The sequence below is a fragment of the Carcharodon carcharias genome, chromosome 2 (assembly GCF_017639515.1).
Source record: "Carcharodon carcharias isolate sCarCar2 chromosome 2, sCarCar2.pri, whole genome shotgun sequence".
Taxonomy (NCBI): domain Eukaryota; kingdom Metazoa; phylum Chordata; class Chondrichthyes; order Lamniformes; family Lamnidae; genus Carcharodon; species Carcharodon carcharias.
The window spans coordinates 184394059-184409922 of record NC_054468.1 but is presented as its reverse complement, the minus strand read 5'-3'; the positions used below and the strand labels follow the sequence as shown (position 1 = coordinate 184409922).

The 15864-nt window shown below is 43.5% G+C and overlaps 1 protein-coding gene across 5 annotated transcripts in view; it reads right to left on the bottom strand.

Annotated features, from left to right (window-relative positions):
• Positions 1-15864, bottom strand: part of tatdn3 (TatD DNase domain containing 3) — a 108623-nt gene that overhangs the window by 92076 nt on the left and 683 nt on the right. The window lies entirely within an intron of this gene.

Here is a 15864-nt window from a genome sequence, read left to right as displayed (position 1 = left end):
CTGGGATGGCCTAACAGCACTGTTGGTGTACCTATATCACATGGAATGCAGCGGTTCTCGAGGTGGCTCACCACCATTTTCTCAAGGGCATATAGGGATGGCAATAAATGCTGACCTAGCCAGCAATGCCCACATCCCGTGAAAGAATAAAAAAGTCTTCATATATGAACTATGTTGTATATTTTCCATCTATTGAATGCCATTATGGAGGCATTATGGAGGTTCGTGACCCTTTCTTTCCAGACAATCTAACCCAGTGTTTCCCAAACTTTTTCCTGATGTGGCCCCAGTTTCTGACTTTGTGTTGTGATCCTGTGAAAATTTGAGGCTTTCGAGAGATGTTGAGAGGGGGAGGGGGAGTTCAGCCCTATCTCCCCCTCCTTCATTCCCCACAGCCCCCTTCTTCACCCCCCATCGCCCCCTTCTACACCCCCACCATTGCCCCCTCCTAAACCCCCATCACCCCATCTCCCCGTCCTTCACCCCCATCTCCACTCCTTCACCTAACTCCTTGTCCTTCACCACCCAACTCGCTCTACTTCACCCCATCTCCCCTTCCTTACCCTCATCTCCCTCCTCTTCACCTTCCCCAACTATCACTCCTTCACCCCCATCTTCCTTCCTTTACATCCCATCCTCCCTCCACACCCATCTCCCCCTCCTTCACCCTCCCAGCTCCCCTCGTTCACCTCCTAACTATCTCCCTCTGGGGGGTGGGGGGATTAATGACAAAGCTGAATTTCTCCAAAAAAACCAAACAGCTCTTTTCACAGCCCTTTTGTTTGCAGCAGCAATTGGGCCTCAGAGAGCAGTCTATTAGGCTACGTCCACAATAAGTGAAAGAAGCCTCGCAGCTGTTAGCACTCAGTCCTACCTCCACAGCAGACATTGCTGCCTCAGAGTTCGTGACCCCAAAATCCCATTTAGCGACCCCACTGGAAGTTGCGACCCACAGTTTGGGAAGCCCTGATCCAACAAATCGAGAAAAATTTTCCCTTCCAGGGCCAAGTCCTGTGGCAGTGGCGGGGTCAGGAGTGTTTCCCGCTGTGGAAACGATTGGGAATTCGAGCCGTATTGCGTGACCCCAGCTTAATTAATTATGCAGTGGGGGAGTTTCCTAACATTTTGTGTGGAGATGGGTTGGATGGCATGTGTCTGCCATCATATCTGGGCGCCATATTTAAAAGGCGCCCGGACAGCAACTTACATACCATGCCGATTGAGGAGAAAGCCAGTAGGTGACATTGAGCTCGGGTGCCCAAGTTCAGCGACACCTCAACCAAGTGGAGGCCAGGAGGGACGTCCTCTATCCAGCGGGTAGGAGGAGGTGGCCAAGCAGGGAGATAAACCCTGCATCAGAGCAAGTCTCCAGGGCAGTCAGTGCCCAAGGCTTCCAGGAGAGGACTGCCCTGCAATGCCGTAAAAGAATGAATGACCTAATTGCGCCACCAGGGTAAGTGAATCCTCAGCTGCTCACAATCACCTCAATGAATGTTACAGGGTACATGGGCCTCAGTGTCACTGTGATAAGGCCATGCCCCATAGCCCCACTGCAGTCCATCCACTCTGCAGGTGGGCAGGCCACTGTGGGTCCCTCATTCTTCCACACAGAGAGCTCACATGGTGTCAGGGAGAGAGGAAGGGGTGTCTGGGGAGAAGGGGTGGGGGAAATGGGCTCATGTGTTGAGGGCACCAGCAAGTACCACAAATGACATGCCTCTCTGAGCCTTATCCTTGTATTTGCATGGGCTCACTGCACTGGAGCGGGCTGTCCCAGGACTCTTATGGGCAACCTGCAGTGCATCAATCACATGCCACACAATCAATTGGGTTACTTGTAAGACTGGAAGCATGAGAAAGATACATGAGTTGCTCTCAACCCCATCTTCTCTCTTTGCACAGAGAAGTTAAGACATAATCATAGAGAGAGGGAGAAGACGGGAAGGGGTCAGCCACAATTGAAACAACTGACTTCGAGGAGCAGGCAGCCCAGCTGGCAGGTGTGGAGTGGCACAGAGCCATCAGAGATGGAGACATTGGCTTGCAGCCTCCAATCAGTAAGGATCCGTGCATGTCATAGAAACCTCAGGGTCAAGGGTGTCTCCATGTTGGAGGCAGCTCATGCAATCACTCGTTCTCTCCTTTCTCGCTTTCAAGTGTCTCTGTTTGAAGAAGACCATGACACCTTTCAGGTGCGACATTCCATGTCCCCTCAGGCCCAGTCAGTTAAGTATAATCTACATAGGAACTTTCCAGAAAGCGGTCACTTTACATTATCAGCCATCTTTTGCTCAGTGTCTTTACTTACATTTCTTTTTTAAAAAAAACACTGGTCTTCCTTAAAAATTCAAATTGCCCGTAGGTGATTGGTACCGTTAGTCCACTGTCATAACACTGATGTGGTTTATTTGCGATAGTCCTTAAGCCTTTGTGCTCCCACCCCCGCCAACATCTTCAGAGGGAGACCCCAATCAAGCATCGGCAGGGAGGCAAAATTCTTTGCCAGGGCCTTTGCAAGCCATGTACAAGTAGTCTCCCGCGCACACTGAGCCTTTGACCTTCACGTTCTCATCAGTCCCAAGGCCCTAGCATTGTAAATAATGCATGCTGGGGTTCGCCTTCAGTTAATCCAGTTGAGATGACCTGCATCTCCGCCGATCCCCAATGACCCAACCCCCATGCAATATCTCAAGATCACCACCACGAGGCTCTGCATAGTTGCAAACAGCCATAGTGGTAGTAATATTTGAGGTGCAATCTTTTCTCTCCCCCCATCACCCACACCCTCTCCACTTAAGCATTCACTCTCCCAGGAATCACTTTCGACCTCCTCGCCATCACCCCTCAACCCACCCCCATCACCTTCCACCCGTCCAGGTAAATGTTGAGGTTCCCTTCATTCCCGAAAATCCCATCCTACTAACGATAGACATGCTTGTCCTCATCCTTCCGACCCCCCAAATCCGAGTCACTTTCCGCATCCCACCAACAACCCTCAGCACCCCTTCACACGACATCATCATACCCTCACCCTCCCATCATACCGGCTCCCACTGCCCCCTTTAAACATCACCATCCCCTCCTATCATTGGTGCCCTCAGTTTGCCTCCCAGGAATTCTCCATTGACTCTACTGACCCCTCCTTCTGAACCCCTTTCCCCTTGGTAGCCTACCAATGCCCATCCACACCTTTGCACAAGCCCCTATGCCCCTTCATACCTGCACAAGCCCACCCCCTGCCCGCAACCCAACACAGCCCCTCCCACCCTCCTGCTCCATACCAGGGTGGACCGTTGGTGACCATTGGATGACCATTGCAAAGCCCCCGCTGAATCTCTCTTTTCCCAAGCACCCCCAATCTCCCCCGCCCCCTCTAGCCCTGCGCACTCACCCCATCTCTTCATTCCTCTCCTGCTTCTCTTCCCCCACTGCCACAGACCCTCACTGCCAGTACCTCCTGCTGCCTTCCATCTGCAGCTTGATGATCTGAACCCTGGAAGAAATGGCTGGTTGAACATCTGGACCCTGGAAGAAGTAGCTGTGCCAAGAACAACCACCTTCTGGATGCTGCTGCACAGAGAAGATCCGCGTGATTGATGTGTACGTGGTGTTCCAGGGTCCAGTCGCTGGAAGCATCCATCATCTCCTCATCTCCGCGAGCTGCCCCAGGCCTTCTTAAGGTAAATGCCAAAATGTACACGTCACATTGGTCTAGATGTATTCTGAACCGGCGTGATTTCCCACGGCAATGTGGACAGTCGGGTGAGGAGCAGCGATTGTGAGGCCTTCATCTGCATCCCATTACGAAGATACAAATCGGTTTCCCACCAACTAGCATGAATCACAACCCAGGCAGGAGGACAAGATCCTGCCATCATTTTTCACCGGCAGGAAACCGATTTTTCAGCTCCTGCCATATGGTTTCCCCCTCTGCTGCCATCAAACCTGCCACAGTGGAGCCTGGAATACTCCACCCATCTGTAGAATGAAACAGTCTTGCATGCATCCTTTCAAATTCATCACACTGGACAGCCTGGCCTTAGAGGGGTCAACCTGACACCTCTAAAGCATCATGCACAGAATTGCACAGTCTCCCTCCAGTGGGACTGCAGGCTAAGTGGCCCATAAAATACCCCAGGTATGTTATAGGGGACAGGTGAGGCCTAGGGCAGCCAGCCCATCCTTGCCCCAGTTGAGGCCCAAAAATTTCCTATTATTGGCCATTCTCGCCCAGCTGCAATTTTCCACAGTTAAGAATCAACCACACATGGATCTGGGCCTGAATTTTACCCATGGCGGGCGCCAATTGTCAGAGACAATTGGGCTTATGGGCTTAATTGCTCTCGTAATTATTGGCAGCCACACTTCCAACTTTTGCGCACACCCACCGAGTGAAATATCGTGCAAGTGCACAACGACATCAGGACACTCACCCAATGTCACCTCGCACAATTTTAACCCCAATCAGGTCAGGCACATGCTCGCCCAAGGATGTAAAATTCTGCCCCTGGAGTCATATATGGACCAGAGCAGGTAAGGGCAGAAGTTTCCTTTCCCTAAACATTCGTGAACCAGATGAATATTTTACGATAATTTGGTAGTTTCATGGTCACTATTAATGATTCTATCTTTTTATTCCAGATTTATTTAATTCACACAATTTCAATTTCCCAGCTGCCACAGTAGTATTTGAACTCATGGTTCCCAATCATGAATCCAGGCCTCTGGATTGCTGGGGTGGTAATATAACAATTATGCTTCTCCTGGGCAGAGAAAATCAACAAGTTTAAAACCTGGTACCAGAGCTAAGAGCTCTGAAGAATGACTTGATGCAATAGAGCTGTTGAACCTCAAAAAGAGTCATTACAAAAAAAAACCTCAAGGAGTTAAACAAGATAATCAATAGATAAAATCAACCAGAAATAATAATTTCAGATGTGCAAGAGAATTGGGCAAGAATTTACAAGTTCAGACATGTGATTGACAAATTTAGGACAGTTTCAAAAAAATAATGCTATACGCGGAGTATAATAAACAGCCAAAGTGGGTTGCTTGTTGGAATGGTGACACCAGATTCTTTTGCAAAAAGAATAGATGCTGTGATGTGTATGACATGCTGGAAAGATGAGATCAAAGGCACTGAAGGCCTGTGTCCTTCCAACTTAACTTGTGGCCCTCCATAAGAAAGTGTGTTTGTACTGCCCTCTAATGCTCCTAATATTCATAAATGGTTGCATTGAAAACTTACAAACCTATTGCAGGGGAGATGGCCCATTAACCAGCATTTTCCTCCCTAGGTGATTTGTTAAACCTCACTGAGGCAGGATGACAGAGAATGGGGTCTCCCTCTGAGTGAGACAGAACAGGAGGAAGAGTGGGATCTCACTCTGGGTGAGGCAGGACAGGATAATTTGCTAAGAAGCTGACGATACTTTGAGAAAAAGGGAATTCTTTATGTTTACACAGCGTAAACCAGTCAAAGTTTCCTTAACCCTAGCAGGAAATTATCTTACTGCTTAGACCAATTTTACATACTTGCTGGCTGGTTCTCACCCAAAAATTATAAACTTCGTAGACTTTGTGACGTATTCTCTCCAGTTTCAAAGAATGATAGGTGATCGCATTGAAATTTACAAAATTCTTATAGGGTATGACAGGGTAAATGTGGATAGGTTGTTTCCCCTGGCTGGTGTGTCTGGAACCAGGGGACACTGTTTCATAATAAGGGGTAGGCCATTTAAGACAGATGAGGAGGAATTTCTTCACTCAGATGGTGGTGAATCTTTGGAATTGACTACTCCAGAGTGCTGTGGAAGCTCAATCATTGAGCATGTTCAAAACAGAAATCGATAGATTTCAAGATACTAATAACATCAAGGGATAGGGGGATAGTGGGGAAAAATGGTGTAGAGGTAGATGATCAGCCATGATCGGTTTGAATGGCGAAGCAGGTTTGACAGGCCGAATGGCCTACTCCTGCTTCTATGTTCTTACGTGATGAAGCTGAATAAGTTTAAATGTAATCTGATAAAAACTTTAAATGTATTAAAAGGGAAAAGGCAATAGAATAGAACTGAAGCATTAAATTCACATCTCTTTTTTAATATTAACATGCATTCTAGACTGGGTGAAGGTCACTCTGAAATCCCTTTCCCAATGAAAATTATTAATGGAATTTCCACGTTGTATTTGCTTTACTGAAAAAAAATCTCTCAAATGTTATCTTTGCTCATATGAATTTAGGAATATTCAGCCCCTCAAACCTATGCCACAATTCTATTAGGTTATAGTTGATCTGTACATCAACTCCATTTACCCTGCTTTGCTCCATATCTTTGCTAATCTTACCTAAATAAAATTTATTAGTTTTAGTCCGGAACATTTCAGTTTATTCAGGTGCTGTGTTCTGTTTAGTTTCTTCACAACTTTCTGAAGTTGTTTGTGAATTTACCAATAGGACTTATCATAATTCCTGTAGACTGCAGAATAAAACAAAGGAAAAAGTATCTATGCAGAACTTAATCACAACATTATCAGAGAACATTCTCTGTTACCTCGGAAGATATGTACTCAAGCTTGCAGTGTTTTGTATCAATTTAATTTACCATTTATCAGAAGAAAGAGTGGCATTCTTTTTACCAATTTTCTCTGCAAATTGTCACCCGTCTCTTTTCTGGAGTATGATTCCATGGCTCTCATCTCTCTCTGGTACCCAAACAGTCACTATTCATCACGATCTTTGGCTGAGTCCGCAGGCAACTTAACTTAAAGGATGCAGCACAGAGTGATCACATAACAGAATGCTCCGTAAAGGGTGCTAAAGTCGGAAATTTGATGCAAGTGGGAATCTGATGCAGAAGTGGAGGAGGTGCTGCTTTTTATCCTTCCTTCGTTGCCTCCAGTAGCTGGTGAGTATTCTTCTTTTGTCTCTAAGCTAGGAGACTGTAACTTGATATTACTTTAATAAACTATTAACTAATTAAATAATCAAATAAATAAATAAAATTAGATAGATATGACAGGGAACCTAGCGTCCTAGAAATGCAACACTTGGGAGTTTGTAGAGAGCACTGAAATCCCGGGCAACCAAATCTGCAGCAAGTGTCTACAGCTCATGTTAATTTTGGCTCAGAATTTTTGAACTGGGGTCCAAGCTGCAGACATTGCGGGGCATCAGGAAGGGGAACAGTTACCGAAACACTTTGGCCCAGGAGGCAATCACATCCCTTAGGGAAAGGAGAACTTTAGAGTTGGTCAATTGTCAGCGACAGGAGGGTGTGGCTGTGAGTCAGGCAGGTATGAGGATCCATGATGTAGTGATGGAGAAACCTCAGCCCTTGACTTTAGCAGGTACTTGCTACTGTGTGAATAAGAACAAGGACAGCAGAGTGGATGAGAAAACTGACCATTGCAACAAGATGCAGGACACCATTCAAATGGGGGAGCTTTTTTCCTTTATTCATTTATTATCCATCCCTAATTTCCTTTGAGAACTGAATGGCTTGCTAGGCCATTTCAGAGACCTTTTAAGAGTCAACTGCATTGCTGTGAGTCTGGAGTCACATGTAGGCCAGACCAGGTAAGGACAGCAGATTTCCTTCCCTAAAGGATAATAGTGAACAATTCGGGGTTTTACGACAATCGTTAATGGTTTCATGGTCAGCATTAGACTTTTAATTCCAGATTTTTTTTTTATTGAATTCAAATTTCACCATCTGCCGAGATGGGATTCAAACCTGGGTCCTCAGAAAATTACTCTGGGTCTCTGGATTACTAGTCCAGTGACAATACCACACCTGGAGTACCATGTGTTATTTTGGTCTCCACATCCAAGGATATACTTGTATTGAAGCGAAGGTTCACTAGATAGGTGTCTGGAATGAGAGGATTATCCTTTGATTACAGTCTCAGTAAATCATATCTATATACTCTCTGAAGTTTAGAAAAACGTGAGATGATCTCATTGAAGCATACAAGGCTATGAAGTGACTTGAAAGGGTGAACTCTGAGAGGTTGCTTCTCTGAGCTAGGGTATTCAAAATATGGGGACGCAATTTCAGGATAGGGGGAACAATTATTTAGAATTGAGATGAAGTGAAATATCTTCAAAGATTGCAAATCATTGAGTTTCCTACAACAGAGGATTGTGGATGCTCCATCACTGAGTAAGGCCAAGATGGACAGATTTTTGGTCTCTCAGAGAATCAAAGGATATGGAAAGCAGGTGGGAAAATGGAGTTGAAGCAGAAAATCAGCAATAGTCATATTGAATGGCAAGCAGGCCAAGGGGCTGCATGATCTACTCCTGCTCCTATTTCTTGTGTTCTTATCATGCTAAACTTGATCATCATTTACTGTGCACATAGTTGTATTTACAGTAGGAGTTATTGAAGAATGATCAAGAGCAGGAACCCTGGCTGATTTTCTCTTCCTAACTTCAGGGTATAAAGGCTAATTGTAGTGTCAGCTGATATCAGATAACGAACCACAGATTGGGATTTGAAACTGAAAGTTCATAGGTCTACGTGGCTCAGGATGCCACAGGTTTGACTCAGTGATCCACTTTTGAGTCAGCTTCAGCATTGTGCAAGCTCAATCCAGGTGAAGGTCCTCCACCCCCACAAATAGAACTGCAACTCCTATTACATCAATGTGAACCTTTCCATTTCTTACCCCAGCTATCTTTATGGCTGGGCTGGGTGAAATGCCTACTTAGTGTTGTCACTGTTAAGGATTTTTTCCATGCAATTTTGACCCTGCATTTCCTGGACATTTTGGCATTCTGCAGCACATAATTCTATTGGTACCAACAACCCTCTGGTAACTTACTTAAGCACCCACCATTTGTGTGTCACAGCAACAGCTGACAGACTATTTAACATAATGGGAATGAGGCAGATCCTGTCCTGTTGTCCTAGGGCCCAAACGCCTGAGATTGGAACTGTTCAAAAAACCTTTGACAGACCTGTTCAGTGCCAACTTGCATCAAATGGACAGAAGGTTTTGCACTGTAGACTTATATTTACTAGGAATCAGCTTGAGATTGCCCATTTTTTTTCAAGCAACAGAGTGATCCTATCAGTCTGGACTGTATTTAAATGGAGATGTAAAGGGTCCTGTCTAAGGAGTAATGCACAGCTTGGAAGGCAAGGTAAGCTTTACGTGTGCAGGTAATGAGGTAGAACAGTTGAAGTTAACCTGCCAAGCGGGCTAGAAACAAAAATCAACACACAGAAAGACAAAAGAAAGGAAAAATTGCAACACTCAGGAATTCAAACTAAAATATGTATTTACACTGACTGTAAGAAACGAAACTGGTGATTTAAGGTAATTGCTTAAAATAAAATTACACAACATGATAGCAGTAACTGAAACATGACTGCAGCTGTAATAGTAATGACAATTAAATATGCCTGAGCATAAAACTTTCAGTAGGGATAGGGAAGAAATAAAGGAAATAGAAGTAGCAGCGTTCATTAAAAAAAATCACAGCAGTGGAGCATGAGGATTTATATAGAGAAATTGAATTAAAGGATAGCTACTTGGAAAATATTACAGAGCATCAAAGCTAATTGAGGATGAGGTCTGTTGACACATTATATTAACGATAGTTATAATTGTGGTAGATATTCTCCAAATATCAGTTGGAATAAGGAAAATGACTGTGGTGGGAGAAGAATGGTGTTTTATTTGCAATCAATTCATGATTATTTTCTCAGTCAAAATGTTTTTGCAGCTGCTATTTTTGAACAAGGAAGAAACCACTACTTGACTTGCACTGAGTAATAGTGCAGAGCATGTAGGCACCCTAAAAGTAAGGGACATTTGTGTGGAAGTGACCACAATATAAAAAGATCCAAAATAAGAACAGGAGAGGAAAAATAGGGTGGAGACAAAACTACAAAAAGTTGCAAGCGAAATAAAATGGGACCTTGCCCAGATTAAATAGAAGGAAGAATAAAATGATAGATCAACAATAGAGAATTTTTAACAGGAGATGGAAGGAGTATAGTTCAGGTACATTGCAGTAAGGAGCAGGAAGGAGAGTGTACCAAAGGCACTGGTGCCATGGGTGAAAAGGGAAACTAGAACAAACTTGAAACTAATAAAAAACGCAATTGATGTTTATACAGAAGAAGGAGGCGTCCAGAGCAAACTATTTGGAAAAACTACTAAAAGGAAGATTAGAAAAGCAAGGGAGAGTCAGAAAAATATAGCAAAAGAGGATAGTTAAATTGCAGCAGGATTTAAGAGATTAAAGAGTCAAGCTTGCAATAGAGATTGAGGAAATGATGGAATTACAAAGTAAACACTTGGCCGTGGTTTTTAGGTTAGGAGGCTATTGGAATCGTAGAACTGGTAAATGTGGGTATAGACTAGTTGGTGCCGGTTATTATTCAAAGAGTAGATGGTATTAAAGAAGTTACTGAAACCTAATTTACTTCAATCACTGGTACATCTTGGTTTATATCTAAGAATCCTGAGGGGAACAAGGGATGAAAAGGCAAAGGCGTTGATTGAAATTCTCTGAATGGGGAAAATGTGATTTGTTTCTTTTCCAAAAAAGAGCCAGGGTTTGTTACTAACTAGTCAGTCTTACTTCAGTTACTGATATACTACGAGAGGCTAAAATACAGAAGGAAATTACATAAATATTTTGTAAAACATGAGCTAGTGAAAATTAGATTTCTAAAGGGCAGGTCATGTTTGATCACTGTTATCGATTCCTTTGAAGAAATAACAAGAGGAATAGAAAAAGGAAATGCAGTGGGTCAGACTTATGCAGATTTTCAAAGAACCATTTGATAGCGTATAGACACCAAGATGCCACCTGCAGGCCAAATGCAGCCTTCAAACTATTTTGATCTGACCCATGCTGCTGCTGTCAGTTCTGTGTACAAAGATTTCTTCAGCAACTTTGAACTTTGGCTGCTTTAAGTTCTTGAGTCTGGAGGACTGGAAAAGTTACTCCAGTTTGGTGGATTTTGACCATTCAATGAGTAACCTTTACCAGTCTTTCAGGTCTTCTAACTGAAATTTCCTACAGTAGCTTTAGCAAATTGATGAAACACCACAGAAATTCATAGACATTATTAAGAATTATACGAGTGCTGGGCTGTAAATGATGCCCTACTGCTTCATGTGGATCTTTAAGCGTTAAGGGGTTGATTTCATGATAGGAAAATAATCTTCAGTTTGAAAACGTGCATTGTTATACATGGGGCAGGTTGAATGCTCAGCGTACCTACATTCTTCAACAACTCTGCACTGCCATATTATGAACAGCAACCCCATTTGCATCAATCCCACTTTCTTATCAACCTTTCTGCCCAGTGCCAATCTTTTTCCTGTCCAATTCGCCCACCCACTGCTGATCCAATGGACTCTGCCAGGTGATCAATTCTTGCAACCCTTCTATGCATCTCCCTCCAGATTGTCTGATCACATCTGAATGAGGCCCTTGCCATCCATGAATTCATTATGGATGATTGTATTGACATCATGGCATTAACAGAAACCAGGCTGAGGGGTGATGGCACCTTTCCCCTAAAGGACACTTCCCTGCCTGGCTACATCTTCTACCATTTGCCTTGCTAAAACTATCATGACTAGTCTGGCACTTCCTCCTCCTTTCAGCATCTCACCTTGTTCCACCCTTCTCATTTCTGTTTCAAAATCGTCATTCTCTACCACCCTTTCAAGTATGATAAAAATTTCTCACCTAGATATCTTCACTGCTTTCCTCCCTCGCCTCTGCACTGTGACTCTCATCCTCAGTGATTTCAACCTCCATCTCAACTCAACATGTTCTGCCTCTTCTGAGTTCACTGTCCTCTTATCCTCCCTAAATCTCTCCCTCCATGTAAACATCCCAACTCATATTCATGGTACCCACTTGATCTTGCCATCTCACTAGGTCTTGCTACCCCATCATATCGATTACTGTTAAGGCCATCTCTGATCACCTTGATATATCACTTACCACCCACATCCCCCTCCAACACCCAACCTGTTCTTGAAAAAAAAACTATTCACTTACAACTGCACTTTCAAATCGCAATGTCCAATCTTTGGCCATCCATTTGCCACAACCTTTGTGCAGCTACTAATCTGCTCAATCACAGCCTCACCTCCTCCTCCTTCAGGTACCATGGCATTGGCAATCATAGACTTCCATTGGATTAGTCCATGGTTTGCTGTTGCCTTCAGCAGTACGGCTGACCAGGAAATTTTCCCACTCTTATTACCTACCATCAGGTGTATTGGAAGCATATACAGGCTGATAATCAACCTGAATGGCCACATTATAGAAGCACTTTACATGGCCATCAAGTCCTGAAGTGGGACTTGAACGCAGAGCTTCTAGCCCAGAGGTAGGGACGCTACCATTGCACCACAAGACCTCCCTTTGATGCCCTAGTCCCCAATAAAACCATTAATCTCTCTCAACTTGGCCATTCCCTCTGGTAATGGCCCTAATCTCCACTCCCTTAAGACAAGGGACCCAGATTTGAAAGGATATGGCAAAATATTAGCTTAGCCATCCACTGCCTGATCTGGCCAGACCACTCAAAACACTATCAGGTCCTGCTCTCAACAGTTAAAACAGCTCACCATTCCAGGACTATCCCAGGATCAAACTGGAACACAAAGGTAGCCCCAATTACTTTACTATTCTCACTTCATTCTCTGGTTTCTCTCCTATCGCTTCTAATGCCCTCCCTGTGAGCTCACCTTGTTGATGAGATTTACCTCCTGCTCCCTCAAACCTATTCCCACTAACTTGTTGACCATTCAACCTCCCCACCTGATCAGCTGATATCAACAGTTCTCTCTCTTCAGGTGTTATCCGTTTCTCCTTTAAATCTACCTTCATCACCACAGTGCCTCCACCATCCTTTCAAGCTACTGTCCCATCTCCAACCTCCCTCCCTCTCCAAAATCCTTGAATGCATTTTTTGCCTCCCAAATCCATTCACATTGTTCCCAGAACTCCATATTTGAATTCCTCCAATCAGATTTCCACCCCTGCCACAGCTCTTATCAGAGTGACACATGATTTCCATTGTGACTATGATGAAGGTAAACTTTTCCTCTGCATCCTTCTCAAACTTTCTGCAATCTTTGGCATGGTTGACCACACAATCCTTCTCCAACATCTCTCTACTGTCATCCAGCTGGGTGGGACTGGTCTCACCCGGTTCCATTCATATTTATGTAATCATTGTCAGAGAATCACTTAAAATGGCTTCTCTTCCTGCTCCCACATCATTACCTCTGGTGTCCCCCAAGGATCTATCTTTGGCCTCCTTCTATTTTTCATCTACATGCTGCTTCTCAGTAACATCATTGGAAAATACAGCATCAGTTTTCACATGTGCACTGAGGACACCCAGCGCTAGCTCACCACCACCTCTTCAATTAAATATTGGGAAGATTGAAACCAATGCTTTCTGTCCCTGCTTTAAAATCTGTTCCCTAGCTACCAACTCTATTCCTTTCTGTGGCAATAGTCTGACATTAAGCCAGACAGTTTGCTACCTTTATTTCATTTGACTCCAAAATGAGCTTCCAATCTTGTTTTTGCGCTGTCACTAAGACAGCCAATTTCCACCTCTGTAATATTCCCCGACTTTGCCACATCTCAGCTCACCTGCTGGTGACGCCCTCAGTCATGCCTTCATTACCTGTAACTATTTCAATGCACTCATGGTTGGTCTCTCACATTCTACTGTCCATAAACTTGAGATCGTCCAAAATCCCGCTGCCTGTGGCCTAACTCGCACCAAGTCCTGTTTACCTATCATCCCTGTGGTCACTGACCTACATTAGCTCCTGTCAAGCAACATCTTTATTTTAAAATGCTCATCCTTGTTTTCAAATTCCCCCATGGCCTCGCCCCTCTCAATTTCTGTAATCTCCTCCAGTCCTGCAACCCTTTGAAGTATCTGCACTCCTCTAAATAAGGCCTCTTGAGCATCCCCAATTTTAATGGCTCCACCATTCATGGCTGTGTCTTCAGTTGCTTAGGCCCTAAGCTCAGAAATACTCTCCCTACACCTCTCTGTCTCTTTACATTGCTTTTCTCCTTTGATCAAGCTTTTGATCATCTAAGCTGGATATCACCTTATGTTGCTGGTGTCACATTTTGTTTTTAAATACTCCTCTGAAGTGCCTTGAGACATTTTATTATATTAAAGGCCCTATATAAATATATAACACAAAACAAAAACAGAATTACCTGGAAAAACTCAGCAGGTCTGGCAGCATCGGTGGAGAAGAAAAGAGTTGACGTTTCGAGTCCTCATGACCCTTCGACAGAACTTGAGTTCGAGTCCAAGAAGTCCTTCTTGGACTCGAACTCAAGTTCTGTCGAAGGGTCATGAGGACTCGAAACGTCAACTCTTTTCTTCTCCACCGATGCTGCCAGACCTGCTGAGTTTTTCCAGGTAATTCTGTTTTTGTTTTGGATTTCCAGCATCCGCAGTTTTTTTGTTTTTATCTCTATATAAATATATGTTGTTTTGTTATTGTACCTACACTCTTCAGGGAAAAGCATTAAAGAAGGTGCAGAAAGAGATCTGGGTGTCCTATTGCACAGATCTGTAAACGTACATGTGCTATACCATGAAGCAATAGCTAGAGCAAATAGGATGTTGGGACTTAGTTTCTGTGAGCAGGAACTCTCATTACTGTATATGTGGATGTTGCTTAATCACTGGTTTTCATATAAGTATCTAGTCAAAGTGGTTGAACATCCATGTAACAAGGTACCGTAGAAGAGATTTGTCACAAAGATAATGGAACATGCATCTAAGGCAAATGTGGCCATAAGGATATATAGGTGGTTGCAGGCAAGGGTTAGAGATAAACAGAAAGTTTCAAGGAATAGTAATGTGTGGTAAGTGATGGTTCACAGCAGTATGTGTTTGCACCACTCTTGTTTAATATATATATATATATATAAAATATAAGCATATATATATATATATATATATATGCATATATAAAAAATAAAAAGACTTGCATTTCTCTTGTACCCTTCACAACCTCAGGACCTCTACAGCCAATGAAGTACTTATTAAGTATAGCACTGTTGTAATGTAGGAAATGTAGCAGTCAACCTATGCACAAACAAGCTCCCACAAGCAGCAGTCTGACAACAATCAGATAATCTATTTTTGTGATGTTGTTTGGAGAGACAAATATTTACCAGGACACTGGGGATAACGCTCCTTCTCTTTGAACTAGTGCTGCAAGATCTTTTACACCCAGCTGGGCCATTCTGGTCTAAATGACTCAGTGTTATGGCAGGCTGCGCACTTATCTGTGGAGCTATTACTGGTCTCAAAAACGAATTTAAAATCATGAAAATATTGTCATAGCACAGACTTTAATAAAGTGAAAACTCTTAAAGCAAGTGTCAGTCTGTAAATTGCCTTGAATCCATATAAAAACATATTTTGGGATTATATGAAAATAAAATGCAATATCACCAATGTTAGAGCATGGTTTTAAATGGCATTGTGTAGATAACTGCAATACTAATTGAAGTGAAGGAAAACTAGCAGATTTTTCTTCCCTCTCCTCAAGGCATTGATAAATTGATCATAAGACCTGAAGACGTAGGAGCAGAAGTTGGCCATTCAGCCCATTGAGTCTGCTCCGCCATTCAATGAGATCATGGTTGATTTGATAATCCTCAATTCCACTTTCCTGCCTTTTCCCCATAGTCCTTGATTCCCTTACTGATTAAAAATCTGTTTACCTCAGCCTTGAATATGCTTAAGGACCCAGCCTCTTCAGCCCTCTGCAGTAAAGAATTCCACAGATCCACAACCCCCTGAGAGAAAAAATTCCTCA